General features: G+C 38.4%; 1 protein-coding gene across 4 annotated transcripts in view; it reads left to right on the plus strand.

The window, feature by feature from the left end:
• The window catches only part of Afti (aftiphilin), a 223,700-nt gene that overhangs the window by 191,088 nt on the left and 14,322 nt on the right, over nucleotides 1-18,290 (plus strand). The window lies entirely within an intron of this gene.

Here is an 18,290-nt window from a genome sequence, read left to right on the forward strand (position 1 = left end):
AGGAAAAGGCAGTTTGTTCCATGAATATTTGTATTGGTATGAATCAGAGTGATGGATCATCAGAAATGCTTATAATGATTGTTATGGAATACAGTTTATTATATTTCTCATGAATTGTTTCTCAATATTCAGAATGACTTTTCAAATAAATGTAGGATAATTTATGTATACCTGAAACATTGTTCCTTTTAAGTATTCCTCTTCAAATGGGTAGTCACATCTGAACCTCATCTTAGACTTTCACTTTCCTCGTGAGGCAGTTTGTGTGCATATTCATCTATACATTTCCAGGATGTTGGTTGCTTTCCCATCACTGGTATGTACTGTATCTTACTCTTAAGAATTAGTGATCCATTCTTAATTCTGTTTTCATCTTCAATGAATAAGATATACGTGAAACTCCTGGATAACTTTTATTATGAAGAAGTTTCAACAACCAGTGGCTTTTTCAATTAGAGTTTATATACTAAAAACAGTGGAAGATAAGGTAATCAGTCCCTCAACCTGAAAAGATGTTCAGTCCCTTAGCTCAACTCTTGGGCATGGCATGGCCTCTTTCCACTAGTGGGTTCTGCCCACCTGTGATGATGGCTTCAACTGCTGCACCTCCCTTCTGGCTCTAGTATAAAGGTGTCCATCCTCCTGCTTCTGCTTCAGATTGATCACGGTTAAGGGACTGAACACCTGTCATGCTGAGGGACTAAATACCTTATCTTCCACTGTCTCTGTATTGAATTGAACAAGCCACTAGTTTGTGAAACATCATTATAATAAAGATAACCAGGTATTGCGTTTGTTTTATCCATGAACTTGTTGGTATTGTACACCATTTATGTGGTGATCATCGTTATTTGCTCAAGTCATAATAATTACTTGTTGCAACTCAGTACAATCTTGTACCTCTATTAGCATCCAACACTTTACATATTTTCCCATTTTTATCATGTATATTAGTAAAGTTAATGTTAGGTACTTTAATGAAAAGCTAATTTTTATTGTCAGAATTTCAAATCTCTCTTAAGTTCATGCTATACTCACCTATGTTAAGATCAGAAGGGTTGTATCCCTCTTCCTTTTCATAGTGATAATTGAATTCCTTCGTTTATCATTCATAGAGGTCCTAACATTTTTTTTTTCTCTATCCTGTGTAACCTTCCTTTTGGGTTGCACTTCTTGCAGTAGGATATTGTGCTTTTTTCATCTTAGAGAATATCTGTTAAATTAACAGTATTGCCTCACAAACTTACTTATGATGTTGCATTCAAAATGACTCCAGTATTTTAATATTCCTTAACATAACTTTCAACCATCTTTACTGAATGATTAACCAAAAATACTGGTCAGTAAGGATCATGTCTTTCAATTAATCACGGTGGACCCTCCCTTTTCATCTTAAATTCATTCCAGAGAGTCCAACAAAATGTGAAATAGACTAAATCTGAAACCATTTTCCCCATAAGAAATAATGTAAATCTAATTAATCTGTTTCAGACATCCAAAAGTATAAACAACAAATACATTTTATAGAAAAGAACTATATTCCATGGCTTATTTATCTATCACAATTCATCTAATATGACATAATAAACAATAATATAGAAACATGATATATACTCTAGAATGAATAAAATATGTCATTATGTATGTGAAGAGCATGTGGTGGTGTTGGGTTTATAAGGGCCACTGAGAGAAGCCGTACATATTAGTGTAGTGCAGGCGGCAGCAGAAGTCACCAATACTATTCACACAATGTATGTAATTTATAAATAAGAAATATTTCTTTCTTTCAACGCACCGGCCGTATCCCACTGAGGCGGGGTGGCTCAAAAGGAAAAACGAAAGTTTCTCCTTTTACATTTAGTAATATATACAGGAGAAGAGGTTACTAGCCCCTTGCTCCCAGCATTTTAGTCGCCTCTTACAACACGCATGGCTTACAGAGGAAGAATTCTGCTCCACTTCCCCATGAAAATAAGAGGAAATAAACAAGAACAAGAACTAGAAAGAAAATGGAAGAAAACCCAGAGGGGTGTGTATATATATGCTTGTACATGTATGTGTAGTGTGACCTAAGTGTCAGTAGAAGTAGCAAGACGTACCTGAAATCTTGCATGTTTGAGACAGAATAAAGACACCAGCAATCCTTTCTTTCTTTCAACACACCGGCCGTATCCCACTGAGGCGGGGTGGCCCAAAAGGAAAAACGAAAGTTTCTCCTTTTACATTTAGTAATATATACAGGAGAAGAGGTTACTAGCCCCTTGCTCCCGGCATTTTAGTCGCCTCTTACAACACACATGGCTTACGGAGGAAAAATTCTGTTCCACTTCCCCATGGAGGTAAGAGGAAATAAACAAGAACAAGAACTAGAAAGAAAATAGAAGAAAACCCAGATGGGTGTGTATATATATGCTTGTACATGTATGTGTAGTGTGACCTAAGTGTAAGTAGAAGTAGCAAGACGTACCTGAAATCTTGCATGTTTATGAGACAGAAAAAAGGACACCAGCAATCCTACCATCATGTAAAACAAATACAGGATTCCATTTTACACTCACTTGGCAGGACAGTAGTACCTCCCTGGGCGGTTGCTGTCTACCAACCTACTACCTACTTTATAAATAAGAAATATCCTAGGTAGTAGGTTGGTAAACAGCAACAGCCCGGGGAGGTACTACCGTCCTGCCAAGTGAGTGTAAAACGAAAGCCTGTAATTGGTTTACATGATGGTAGGATTGCTGGTGTCCTTTTTTCTGTCTCATGAACATGCAAGATTTCAGGTATGTCTTGCTACTTACACTTGGGTCACACTACACATACATGTACAAGCATATATATACACACACCCCTCTAGGTTCTCTTCTGTTTTCTTTCTAGTTCTTATTCTTGTTTATTACCTCTTATCTCCATGGGGAAGTGGAACAGAATTCTTCCACTGTAAGCCATGCGTGTTGTAAGAGGCTACTAAAATGCCGGGAGCAAGGGGCTAGTAACCCCTTCTCCTGTACAGATTACTAAATTTAAAAAAAAAAAAACTTTTGTTATTCTTTTTGGGCCATCCTGCCTCAGTGGGATACAGCCGGTTTGTTAAAAAAAAAAAAAAAAAAAAAATTACACTTACTGTACCTTGGAGATGCTGGCATTGGTTTAGGGCAGTGGAAGATAGGCAGGGCAGTATATGTTTGTCATTGGCTCTATATGCCTTCAATAATGTGGGAGGAGTCGGTTTTATGTCATCCTTTTTCTATCGCATAATCGCTTAACTTGCTACACTGTTAATGCTACACTTTATCGCTGGCTGGTACTATAGTCTTTATCGACTCCTGCTGCTTTAGTATCGTACATATCGTAGAATCACTGAAGAAGGCACATTCTTTCCTCTCTCTTCCACCTCCACTTTGGTACTTTGCTACGAGTTTCATCTTGAATTTTATTGTGTTTCTCACCTTCTTTATCGACGGGCTGGCACTAGCAGCTTTCTTTGGGCCCATGGTGGCTTATTTAGCAGTCACACAGAATAAATAAATGCAAAAAACAATGAATTACAGTGGACCCTCCCTTTTCATCGATCTCTGTTATCGCCGATTTCCATTTTCATTAAAATATTGGTTCCGTTTTTGTCGATGGTACAGAACTTGTCCAGTGCCCAGTGAGCACACAAAGCCACCTTCCAAATGCATTGTCAGGCAGTGTTGTGTTGTTTCTTGGCGAGTGAACATATCCTGCGAGATCATACGAAACATTTCTTAATAATCCATTGTTTTTGGCACTTGTTTATTGTGCGTGACTGCTAAATAAGCCACCATAGCCCCAAAGAAAGCTCCTAGTGCCAGTCCTTTGGTGAAGAGAGTGAGGAACACTGTAGAAATGAAAAAAGAAATTCAAAAATATGATAGTGGCATACGCATTGCTGAACTCAGCAGGATGTACAAAAAGGCACCATCAGCTCCATTGTGGCAAAGAGAAAAGAAATCATGGAACCTCATGTTGCGAAAGGGGTGAATGCAACAACAAAACAGATCCTAAACAATTGAAGATGTGGAGAAATTGTTGTTGGTACGGTTCAAAGAGCAACAATTAGCGGGAGATAGTGTTGTGCAGTCAAAAATTTGTGAAAAGGCAAGGCAGTTTCATTACGATCTCATAAAGAAAATGCCTGCAACAAGTGCTGATGTTGGTGAATTTAATGCCAGCAAAGACTGGTTCAAAAAATTCAAGAAGCAAAGTGGCATACACACTGTTGTAAGGCATGGTGAGGGTGCCAGTTCAGACAAACACGTGGCTGAAAAATTTGTGCGGGAATTCAAAGACTATGTACAGGCTGAAAAATTCCAACCCCAACAAGTGTTCAGTTGTGAAGAAACAGGCTTGTTTTGGAAGAAAATGCCAGAGAGAACCTACATCACCAGGAGGAAAAGGTACTCCCAGGACACAAGCCTATGAAAGACAGGCTAACACTCTTGTTGTGTGGTAATGCTAGTGGGGATTTCAAAGTGAAGCCTTTACTGGTGTATCACTCTGAAAATCCCAGAATGTTCAAGAAAAACAGTGTCATCAAGAGTAAATTGTATGTGATGTGGAAGGCTAACAGTAGGGCATGGGTCACAAGGGAAATTTTCCTGGAATGGTTCAATGAAGTGCTTGGCCCAAGTGTGAAGAAATATCTCCTGGATAATAAATTACCACTCCAGTGCCTCCTGTTAATGGACAGTGCTCCTGCTCATCCTCCAGACTTGGAAGACCAGTTGTCTAAGGAATTCAGTTTTGTAACAGTGAAGTTTTTGCCTCCTAACACCACTCCTCTCATCCAGCCCATGGACCAGCAGATCATTGCAAACTTCAAAAAACTGTACACCAAAGCAATGTTTCAAAGGTGCTTTGACATATCCTCAGACTCTGAATTGACCCTAAGAGAGTTTTGGAGGGATCACCTCAATATCTTCCATTGCATAAGCCTTATAGATAAGGCTTGGCAGGGAGTGACTTCCAGGACTATGAACTCTGCTTGAAGAAAATTGTGGCCAGATTGTGACCTCAGCAAAGATTTTGAAGGGTTTGAGGCTGACCCTGACAACCCTATGCCCCAGGACCTTAAATTCCAATATTAACCTTGACCTAAAATGCTTTCTTGATAGTTGTGACAGGATCCACAGGCATAACACCAGACACAAACATCTCTATGACATTCCCCGTGTTCGACTAAACCTTTACAAAAATTCAATGTATTTCAAAGGACCTAAAATCTGGAACACCCTACCTGAAAACTCTAGAACTGCAGACACATTCATCACTTTCAAAACTACAGCTAGAAAACATCTTATCTCCCTGATCCACCCCGACAACTAACTACATGATAACCACCTGGTGGTTCACAATTACACTCACTCACCCACTGACTATAAACCCAGAAATACTAATCTTAATCTTAAAATAATAAATCCTAACTAGTCATAAGTTTGCCTATGATACTCCAATATAGACACTTTGTATTGTGCCAAAACAGAAGCATTCACATTGCTAAACTCACAAATTATAATGTAGTCACTTAGCCTTAATACCATAATCTGTAAGGATTTAATGTTAAGAATTAATCTAAGTCTGCTCGAAATGCCTAGCCAGGCTAGGTGTCCTAGTGGCCCCCTCTGTAATTAGTATTTTATAACATGTAAACCACACAATACCCAAAACCTGTAAACCCCACATAAGAACATAACATAAGAACATAAGAAAGGAGGAACACTGCAGGAGGCCTGTTGGCCCATACTAGGCAGGTCCTTACAATTCATCCCACTAACAAAACATTTGCCCAACCCAATTTTCAAAGCCACCCAAGAAATAAGCTCTGATGTGAAAGTCCCACTCAAATCCAACCCCTCCCACTCATGTACTTATCCAACCTAAATTTGAAACTACCCAAAGTCCCAGCCTCAGTCACCCAACTAGGCAGACTGTTCCACTCATCAACTACCCTATTTCCAAACCAATACTTTCCTATGTCCTTTCTAAATCTAAACTTATCTAATTTAAATCCATTACTGCGGGTTCTCTCTTGGAGAGACATCCTCAAGACCTTATTAATATCCCCTTTATTAATACCTATCTTCCACTTATACACTTCGATCAGGTCTCCCCTCATTCTTCGCCTAACAAGTGAATGTAACTTAAGAGTCTTCAATCTTTCTTCATAAGGAAGATTTCTAATGCTATGTATTAATTTAGTCATCCTACGCTGAATGTTTTCTAACGAATTTATGTCCATTCTGTAATATGGAGACCAGAACTGAGCTGCATAATCTAGGTGAGGCCTTACTAATGATGTATAAAGCTGCAGTATGACCTCTGGACTTCTGTTGCTTACACTTCTTGATATAAATCCCAGTAATCTATTTGCCTTATTACGTACGCTTAGGCATTGCTGTCTTGGTTTAAGGTTGCTGCTCACCATAACCCCCAAGTCCTTTTTGCAATCTGTATGGCTAAGTTCTACATCATTTAACTTATAAGTACTAGGGTTGTAACCCTTATAGAGAATAAACTTGAATTGAATTGTGCAATCTATTGTGGCATTCGGGAATTCCATGGGGTTGGATGTAAGTTTGGAGGATGTGAAAGAGTTGGTGGAGGACCACAATGAAGAGCTAACCACTAATGAGCTGCAAGAGCTTCATCTGCAACAGCAACAGACCACAGCTGAGAAAATTCCTTCAGAGGAGGAGGAAGTGAGTTGGAAGAAGGTGCCTTCTTCAGAGATTAAGGAGATTTGTGCAATGTGGACTAGAGTGCAAGCATTTGTGGAAGAACATCACCCTGAGAAAGCTGTTACAATCCATGCCGGCGACTTTTACAATGACAATGCCATGTCCCATTTTAGGCAAATCTTAGAGAGACGCTGGAAACAGACCTATCTGGACAGATATTTTGTGCGACGTGTCCAGTGACTCTCAAGCTGGTCCTAGTGGCATTAGAAAACAAAGAAGAGAAGTGACCCTGGATAAGGACTTGGTACCTAGAGTCCTTATGGAGGGGGATTCCCTTTCCAAACAATAACCTCTTCCCTCTCCCCTCCTTCCTGTCTTCCATCTATCCACCAACAGTCTTCAATAAAGGTAAGTGTCATGTTGAATGTTCATTCTTTTGTGCATGTAAATCTATCTTTAAAGTAAAAAAAAAAATTTTTTAATACAGTGGACCCCCGCCTTACGAACGCATTGCGTTACGTTAAATCCGCCATACGAAGCATTTGAACGCAAAAATTTTGCCTCTCCTTACGATAAAAAACTTGCCTTACGTGATTCGTCCAGGACGCGTCCCACGTGTGGCCTCAGTGCCAGTGTTTACAAGCCAGCCAGTGCGGTCGCGTCTACGCATACATTTGGTACATTTCATATTATCCCAGTGTTTTTAGTGCTTGTAACTGCAAAATAAGTCACCATGGGCCCCAAGAAAGCTTCTAGTGCCATCCTTGTGGTAAAAAGGGCAAGAATTAATATGGAATTGAAAAAAGAGATTAAGGAAGTGTGTGCAAAGTGGGTTGAACTGCAAACCTTTATGGATGAAAAACACCCTGACGCAGCTACTGCAAACCGTGTTGGCAACCTGTACAATGACAATGTTATGGCCCATTTTAGGAAAGTCTTGAAGGAACGGGAGGTACAGAGCTCTATGGACAGATTTGTTGTGCGACAGAGGTCCAGTGACTCTCAAGCTGGTCCTAGTGGCATTAAAAGAAGGGAAGTAACCCCGGAAAAGGACTTGCTACCTCAAGCCCTAATGGAAGGGAATTCCCCTTCTAAACAATAACTTCCACACACTCCCCTCCTCCCATCCCATCAATCAACACCAGATCTTCAATAAAGGTAAGTGTCATGTATTCTATTCTTAGTAGAGTAGTAATTGTGCATGTCGTCTTCAGTTTATGTGTATTAAAATTAATATTTCATGTGGTAAATTTTTTTTTTTCATACTTTGGGGTGTCAGGAACGGATTAATTTGATTTCCATTATTTCTTATGGGGAAAATTAATTCAGCTAACGATAATTTCGGCTTACAATGAGCTCAGGAACGGATTAATATCGTACTTCTGGGTGTCTGGAACAGATTAATCAGATTTACATTATTTCTTATGGGAAAATGGTTTCAGTTTTCGCCAATCTCTCTGGAACGGATTAAACACGAGAACCAAAGGTCCACTGTATTACGAAATGTTTCCTATGGCCTCGCAGGATAATGTTCACTCTCCCATAAACAAAGCGACACTGCCTCCTCAGAATGCATGTGTGGGAGGTTGTGTGCGGTGGCATACTCGGACATGTACCATATCACTCATGAGAATGGAGGAAAGCAAAGGAAATGGAGCCAATATTTTTACTGTACCACCGAAGAGAATGGAGGAAAGCAACAAAAATGGAGTCAATAATTTTACGGAAAAAATTGGCGATAATGGAAATGAGCAAAAACAGAGCCCAGTGAAAAGGGAGGGCCCTCTGTATCATGTACGGTGGACCCCGGATTATGAAGTCATCGGATTACGTAAAATTCGGATTAAGTAAAGTTTTTGCGTCAAAATATTGGCTTGGTTAACGACAAAGAACTCGGTTAAAGTCATTCGTCCCGAACGTGTCTGCACAGCCTGAGCAGCCCGGCCACTCCACGTACAGCTAGTGTGCATTTGTTTACAAGCCAGTGAGGACGATTCCACGTGTACATGCGATACATTTTGTATTCCATTGTTTTTAGTGCTTGTAACTGCTAAATAAGCCACCATGGGCCCAAAGAAAACTTCTAGTGGCAGCCCTGTAGTAAAGAGGGTAAGAAATATTATTGAATTCAAGAAACAGATCATCGCAAAATACAAAAGTGGAGTGCATCTCCGAGATGGACAGGTTGTATAACAAACCCCATACAACCATCGCTACTATCTTGGCCAAGGAAAAGGCAATCAAGGAAGCTGTTGTTGCGAAAGGTGCAAATATGCTTACAAAACAGAGATTGCAAATACTCGAAGATGTGGAGAGACCGTTGTTGGTGTGGATCAACAAGAAACAGTTATCAGGATAGTGTTTCACAGTCAATTATATGTGAAAAGGCAAGGCAGTCGCATAATGATCTCGTGAAGAAAATGCCTGAACTAGTGCTGATATTGCTGAATTTAAGGCCAGCAAAGGCTGGTTTGAGAGATTTAACCCTTAAACTGTCCAAACGTAGATCTACGTTTTTTCAACATTTGAAAGTACAGTGGACCCCCGGTTAACGAACTTTTTTCATTCCAGTAGTATGTTCAGGTGCCAGTACTGACCGAATTTTTTCCCATAAGGAATATTGTGAAGTAGATTAGTCCATTTCAGACCCCCAAACATACACGTACAAACGCACTTACATAAATACACTTACATAATTGGTCGCATTTGGAGGTGATCGTTAAGCGGGGGTCCACTGTATATGTAAAAAAAAGTAGATCTTTTTTTTTTTTTACATTTGAAAACGTGTAAAAAAAAAAACTTTGATCTACGTTTTTTTTTTTATTGAAAATATGTAAAAAAAACATAGATCTACTTTTGGAGCACTACGCATGTGAACGTAGATCAGCTTGGACAGTTTAAAGGTTAAGAAGCATAGTGGTATACACAGTTTGATAAAGCATGGTGCCAGTTCTGACAAAAAAAAAAGTGGCTGAAACATATGTGTGGGAATTTAAGGGGTTCATAAGAGGCTGAACAATTAAAACCCCAACAAGTGTTCAATTGTGAAGAAACAAGCCTGTTTTAGAAGAAAACGCCAAACAGGACCTACACAGGAGGAAAAGGCACTCCCAGGACACAAGCCTATGAAAGACAGGCTAACTCTCATGTTTTGTAGTAACGCTAGTGGGGATTGCAAAGTGAAGCCTTTACTCGTGTATCACTCTGAAACTCCCAGTGTGTTCAAGAAAAACAGTGTCATCAAGACTAAATTGTGTGTGATGTGGAGAGCAAACAGTAAGGCATGGGTCACGAGGGACATGTTCTTTGATTGGTTCCATAACGTCTTTGGCCCCAGTGTGAAAAAATGCCTCCTGGAAAATAAATTGGAACTCAAGTGCCTCCTGGTATTAGACAATGCTCCTGCTCATCCTCCAGACTTGGAAGAGTGAATGGTGCCGGGTTTAGTTTCATCAAAGGCCATGGACCAGCAGGTCATTTCAAATTTCAAAAAAATGTACACCAAAGCAGTGCTTCAAAAGTGCTTTGAAGTGACCTCAGACACTGAATTGACCCTAAGAGAGTTCTGGAAAGATCACTTCAGTATCCTCAGTTGCATAAACCTTATAGGTAAGGCTTGGGAGGGAATGACTTGCAGGACTTCGAACTCTGCTTGGAGAAAATTGTGGCCAGAATGTGTAAAAGAGAGGGATTTTGAAGGGTTTGGAGCTGACCCTAAGGAGCCAATGCTAGTTGTGGAATCTGTTGTGGCATTGGGGAAGTCCATGGGGTTGGAGGTTGGTGGAGGACGACGATGAAGAGCTAACCACTACAGAGCTGCAAGAGCTTTAGGTGCATCACCAACAGACCATAGCTAAGGAATTTCCTTCAGAGGAGGAGGAAGAGAGATGGAGGAAGTTGCCTTCTTCAAAGATTAAGGACATTTGTGCAAAGTGGATGGAAGTGCAAACCTTTATGGATGAATATCACCCTGACACAGCGGTTGCAGGCCGTGCTGGCAACATCTACAGGGACAATGTTGTGTCCCATTTTAGGGAAATCTTAAAGAAACGCCAGAAACAGAGCTCTCTGGACAGATTTTTGGTGCGACAGGGGTCCAGTGACTCTCAATTTGGTCCTTGTGCCATTAAAAACCAAAGAAGGGAAGTAACCCCTGAAAAGAACTTACTACCTGAAGTCTTTATGGAAGGGGATTCCCCTTCCAAACAATTGTAAACTCCTCTATCCTTTTCCCTCCTTCCATCTCATCACTCATCAGTATGTCTTCAATAAAGGTAAGTGTCACTTTATTATTTATTTATTCTGCATGTCTCATTGTTTTGTGTGTAGGGAAATGTATATTTCATGTAAAAAAATTATTTTGTTTAATACTTTTGGGTGTCTGGAACGGATTAATTGGATTTCGATTATTTCTTGCGGGGAAAATTAATTCTGATTACGACAGATTCGGTATAAAACACACCCTCTGGAATGGATTAATGTCGTAATCCGGAGGTCCACTGTAAATACATGTCCTTTACCAATTCTAATTTAAAAGTCGCCAGCATAACAGTACCACTTGAAACCGATGAAATCTGTAAGACTCCACAAAGAGGCATCACTGAATAACTACTGTGCCAGTCAGTAATATTGATTGAAAGTGTGAATTCACCAATAATCAAGATAACTCATGGGTCCACATTTTCTTTATAATAAAATCAAAGCCTCTTTATAAACATTGTTCTTTAACCCTTTCAGTGGCAATCAATGATGCACGGGTCCCTGATATAGATCTATGCCTACATTCTGGCAGCTTTAAATTTAGAGGGAGAGGTCTACATATGAGAGAATGGGTCTGCATGGTCAATGTGTGCAATATACAAAAAATCAGGGACCCCTGCAGTGTATTGTACGAACGCTACATTCAGTACACTTTGTTCACCATGCTGTGCGGACAGAAAGGCCTCTTCCCAAGTAAATTGAACGAATTTTATTCCCCATTGATTGCTCCAACAATGATAATTATGGAACTGATGAGTTCTTTGGTTTTGAACATACACTGACTGAATATGATGGTCAGGGCACCAGAAATGTAGCCAAGAGGTGAAGGTTGGTGATCACTTCCTAACAACACTCCCCAATACAGAAGAGATGAAATGGGCTCAAAAGAGATGTTTTGTCTGTGTGCACACAATAAGGCACCAAACAAAGTGCAGACACATGTTTTGTGTGATGTGTAAAATACTGCTGTGTATGGAGAAGCATTTCAAGAACTTACCCAGACTGTAGCAGACTTGTAATGTGAAACATTCATTCCTTTGTGTGTTTACATTATAAACATGTTTTGTAAACAATGTACTGATTACACTATTGCTTGTATTGTGTTGCATACAACAGGTGGATATATGTTTATTGTGCTTGATATGGGTTTCAAGGGCCATGAAACTTACTGGAAAAAAGTAAAAAATTAGGAAACCCAAGAAAAAAAAGTACAAAATAATAATGTAGAAATGTGGAGCGTGCTGCTGTCAGCAGATCATTGACCTTCAACTTCACATCTCTGTATTTCCGTAAGTGCTGATGGGAAAAATGAACTCTTTTAATCTGTAAGTTTTTTTAATTTGGAAATTGAGAGCAATTTTAATTTCAGGGGCCTGGAGTGTCATTAAAAGGGTTAAAAACCAAACAGGTCACAACAAAGAAACCTCAATAACCTCAGATCCATTGACAAAAGTATAACTGATAAAAATATGTTTTGTGCTTAATTCTCAAACAAATAGTAAAAACAATATACAGTTCACCATCAATTATGATAGTACATAGTTAAGTTCTTGAAAATGGTGTCTGAGACAAAATCGCCTAAAACAAACTGAAGAATATATGGAAAAAATAGGGTTACATTCCTTGGACTCCCCCCCCCCCCCCAAATTGGCAGAAAACTTTTTAGGTGTCCAGATTGCAAAAAATAAAAAAAATAAAAATGATAATGTAATTGTAGTTGGAGAGGGATGCTGTGGCCCTACTGGGTTGAGGCGGAAAGTTATGGATTGTTTGCTGAGGTGGATGGTTAAGGCTCTGGCACTAAAGCTGATGACTGTACTGTAGTGAGAAATTCTGTAATGTGTCTTTATACAGTATACAGCTGATGGTAAGGCATTATCAGCTCTCCAGGCTCCAGGAAAATATACGGGAAAAATAGGATTACATTCATTAGACCCCTTTAAAAAAAGCCAACCAAATTTTTTTTTAAAGCTTTGAAATTTGGCAAAACTAGAAAATAAAGTTTTCCGTTCACTTTAGTTGTCATTGCTTGTTGATATGGAAATGGTTGATGTGACCCTGTACAGTACCTGTGAAAACATAATAGGCAGTCCCAGTTATTACTTGCTATGGCTATCACCTGCCTCCACCAAAACCACTATCACCACTGTAAATATCAATAAAAAATACCATATTTTATCAGCTAAGACAAGATTCTTTACTAAATAAATATGTTCATAGTTATACCCACCATAATATGAATGCAAGCAGCTATCCAAGAAAACATTAAAAAATTATAAAATCACAAGAAAAGCTTCTTAAGACTCAGCTTTTGTTATTGTTGGGTTGTGGGTTGTGATGGCCCAAAGGCCATTGTGTCCATCTCACTGCTGTGAAATTAACTGCCCAAATGCTTTTGCAGACAAACTATTTAATACATACAGCCTCTCCTCACTTAGCGAAGCACAGTGGATCCTCGGCTAACGAAAGCATCATCTAAGGTTAAATCCACCTAACTAAGCATTTGAGCGTAAAAATTTTGGCCCGGCCAATGATAAAAAACTCACCCAACGTGATTCGTCCTGAACCTGTCCATCCATCCTGAGCGCCTCAGCTGCCCTGCCATCATTGTTTACAAGCCAGGGTGGCTGGTTCCACGCATACATTCAATACATTTTGTATTATTCCATTGTTTTTAGTGTTGTAACTGCTAAATAAGCCACCATGGGCCCAGAGAAAGCTTCTAGTGCCAACCCTGTGGTAAAAAGGGTAAGAAATACTATTATACCACGGTCAGCTGCTGCTGCTGCACAACCATCAGCTGTTGCTCCACCACCATCAGCTGTACTACTCGAAGATGTGGAGAGAGTGTTGTTGGTGTGGCTTAACGAGAAACAATTACTGAGAAACAATTAACCCCAGAGGGTTAGCCACCCAGGATAACCCAAGAAAGTCAGTGAGTCATTGAGGACTGTCTAACTTATTTCCATTGGGTTCCTTGATCTTGTCCCCCAGGATGCGACCCACACCAGTCGACTAACACCCAGGTGAACAGGAAAAAATGCCTGGAACTAGTGCTCATATTGGTGAATTTAAGGCCAGCAAAGGTTGATTTGAGAGGTTTAAGAATCGTAGTGGCATACACAGTGCGATAAGTCATGGCGAAGCTGAAAAATTCCAACCCCAACAAGTGTTCAATTGTGACAAAACAGGCCTGTTCTGGAAGAAAATGCCAAACAGGACCTACATTACTCAGGAAAAGGCACTCCCAGGACACAAGCCTATGAAAGACAGGCTAACTTTCTTGTTTTCTTGTAATGCTAGTGCGGATTGCAAAGTGAAGCCTTTACTCATGTATCACTCTGAAAATCACAGTGTTCAAGAAAAAGTGTCTCATCACTGACCAGTACTCTTCAATAAAGGTAAGTGTCATTTTAACATTTATTTATATAGTTATTGTGCATGTCTCATTGTTTTTCTTTGTAGGGAAATGTATATTTCATGAAAAAAAAAATTTTTTTTTTAATACTTTTGGCTGTCTGGAACAGATTAATTGGATTTCCATTATTTCTTATGGGGAAAATTAATTTGGCTAACGATAATTTCGTCTGTCAATGAGCTCTCTGGAACGGATTAATATCGTTAGCCGAGGGTCCGCTGTACTTGTTTACCAACGATTCGGACATACGATGGGCTCTCTGACCAATATGCATACCTAAATAATGTATATTAGAGCTGATTTCTTCTTTTCTGTTTACTACAGTATACAGTGCACTACTGTATAAACATTTAAAAATATACTAAAAATTTTATAAATGGTGCAATGATGACATTAAAACAAGATCAAAGATGGTTGACACAAACCCACTAGTATGCTCCTTGCTTAGTGACGAATTCGTTTACCGACGTGATTTTGGGAACGGAACTCCATGATTAAGTGAGGAGAGGCTGTATTAACCCCTTGACTGTCGCAACCCCCAATCCTGAGGTGTCTCTTGGCGTTGCAAAATTTCAAAAAAACAAAAAAAAAAATTTTTCTTATGAAATGATAGAGAATCTTTTCCCGATTGTAATGACACCAAAAAAAAAAATATTTGATGGAAAACTGACGGAATTACGCTCTCGTGAAGTTAGCGACCTTGACGATATTTACAAATCGGCATTTCGCCCACTTTGAGCCCTATTTTCGGCTAATTCCTTTGTTTCAGTCGACCAAACTCATAGCTATTTCTTTAGAACTCCATTTTTTCTATCAATTGAGTACAAGAAACTGCCCATTTACCAATTTCAACTACCCAATAACGTGGTCAGAAATTTGTAATTTGGCTAATTTCACCAAAATTAAAAAATATGACAATTTCAAAATAAGGTCCAGAATCAACAATGCAGACATTCCTGGCTCTAAAATAACATTTTCTTTGTTCATCAGTCATGTCTCCAGGCCCCTCTGATATTACTCTTGCTTTCTATTTTGAATTTTTATTCAAACAAAAAATAGAAAATATACTATTATGCAGACTACTCCAATACTGTAATAATTGTATAAATAACATCAGCTCATTCATGACTGCATATTAGAATGGCTAGTTGAACATTTATTGGACAATGATATGATTAGTTTACTTTTGAACATCGGCAAAAATCAAACATTTCCCCTACTTTGAGCTCTATTTCCAGGTTTTTTTTTTTATAGTAGAATCAATCAAAATCATCTCTTTTTCTATAATATGTTTTCCATTCTATCAAATGAGACCAAGACAACGAGAATACAACCATAAATACTATACGAAAATAGACCACAAATTCGGCATTTTAATTAAAAAAAGTCGTTTTTTTTTTCTCATTATGCACTGCGTGCTCCAGGATTTTTTTTATGTGGTGCACACTGACCACACAGACCCATTCTCTCACATGTGGGCCTACCAACTTTCTCCTTCTTGATTTGAAGCCGCTAGAATTTGAGTATATATACGTCAAACACGGTACCTCGTAAGACGTATATACAGTGGACCCCCGCATAACGATTACCTCCGAATGCGACCAATTATGTAAGTGTATTTATGTAAGTGCGTTTGTACGTGTATGTTTGGGGGTCTGAAATGGACTAATCTACTTCACAATATTCCTTATGGGAATAAATTCGGTCAGTACTGGCACTTGAACATACTTATGGAGTGAAAAAATATCGTTAACCGGGGGTCCACTGTATATGGCCGCGACAGTCAAAGGGTTAATAAATTTATTAAAGTAAAGAAATAAAATATAATATTTATTTCAATTGCATTTTCATTAGTAAAAATAACAGTATGTAGAAGAGGGTGATCAGAGGCTTGAGCATTTAGACTTGAACAACACTATCACCAACAGCAGCAAATCGTCACGTGCTAGTGTGTGTTTTACAAAATACGAGTGTATGAACTAAACTGATGCACAAATGTGTATACAGTAGGTACTGTATACACATTACATCCAGGCTGTTTTCATTTTTAGCCTTATTGGAAGATAAACAGAGGGTATATAAACTGGTTTAAGTCCCTCTCAAGGACAGGTGCAGTCTCTCTCAATTTGTATATAAACATTGTCTCCAGTATCCTTACATTTTAGCACTGATGATGCAAAGGATATGAAAACACTGCATGTATTGGCTGATGTGCAGGAATCGACTAATTCTTGTAATCACATTTGTTAGCTTTCTAGAGACCTCTTGGTGGTTAACAATTTATATATAAAAAGTGTATATTGTGGTGGCTCTCAGAACTTCAGACACAAACATTTATCATGGCAGTGCCACAAAATTATCCCTTCACTTTTTGTTTACTTACTGTACTTTCTTCACTTAATAGCCTTCATTAACACATTCAACATTTATGTAAATACAGCTAGGGTAAGTGAATGACTGTTAATGGCATAGCAGTGTGTAGTTACCATGAAATTAGCATTATAGCCTTCTTGTACAGGCTTTTAGCTATTTTATCCCTAAAGTTGCACCATCATAGTTGAATTTCACAATGATAAAAAATGTGGCAATTTTGCAATAATCGTACTTTGAAAATGTTTTGGAAGATCACGTATTAATCAACGGTCTATGTGTTCTCATGTGTAGTATTTATATATATCACACTGGCTGTCTTCCACCACGGTAGGGTGCCAGAGGCATGTAGATATTACAGTTCAGAAGCCATTGCAAAACTGCAAATATCCTCACCTCTCCTTTAGAGTGTAGGCATTGTACTTTCCACCTCTCCTTTTTAGTAATTTATACAATTATAGGAATGATTTTTTTTCACATTTCCCCATGGAAATGAAAGGGAATAAATAAGAGCAACTAGCAATCCAAAGCAAGTATACATTACTTTACAGACAGAAAATTACTTATCCTATATAAATACATGCACCCATTCAGCATGACAAAAGTGCTGGTATAATTATTGTCTTATTTTTTTAACAAAAAAAAATTCTTAGGCTATATTTTCACTACAATACAAATACATTTAATGACAAAGCTTTGTGATTTCAATGAATACTGTTTTCTCAATGTTGCCTCATGATTGTTTTTCCTGGCTTTGTACACTGTTGCTTGTGTGTTTTGTTTTTTTTGCCCTACTGCATTCATCTGCAAAGGTGTAACCATCGTCATTTTCCTACCTTATTATTTGTTAATTTTTGAAACTACTTAATTGTTGTCAGGTAAATGAGAACAATTATCTTAAAAAATATCAAACTTAGCTTTATTATTTAACACTTCAGTAAAACTGAGAGAGGGGATCACTCACACAAACCCATTGTCTGTGATACACACGCTGTAGTGGATACACCTGAAAATACTGTAGTGGTACACCTACCATCCGACTTATGACCGAGTTCGGTTCCGAGAAACCGGTCGTAAGTCGAAATGGTCGTAAGTTGAACTTTACTACTGAATATCAACAAAACATTTTTGTAATGACTTTATTTTATTGTTTTATTTTGGTATTTCATGTTTTACTTTACTTTTTATGCTGTTAGTACTGTATTTTATACTGTAAGGTTTAAGATAAACACTGTGTACAACACAAATAGTTGTTTATTTCCCAGAAATTTGGCATAAAAAACACGGTCGTAAGTCGAGTGGTCATAAGTCGAGCAGGTCGTAAGTCGGATGGTAGGTGTATATAAGAAGAAAAGCTTGTATGCTTCAAACTTGTTTGTAATTGAGATAAACCAGGCATCTCATATTTATTTACTAAATTAGAGTAAATAAATGGCATATACTATTCTTTTTACAGTATTTTGTTGAACAAGGTAGTGTTTATCAAATTATTTTAGGTAGTTTTTAATGGCATTGACAAATTATTTTTAATGTGGATATAATAA

The sequence above is a fragment of the Cherax quadricarinatus genome, chromosome 50 (assembly GCF_038502225.1).
Source record: "Cherax quadricarinatus isolate ZL_2023a chromosome 50, ASM3850222v1, whole genome shotgun sequence".
NCBI classification, from domain to species: domain Eukaryota; kingdom Metazoa; phylum Arthropoda; class Malacostraca; order Decapoda; family Parastacidae; genus Cherax; species Cherax quadricarinatus.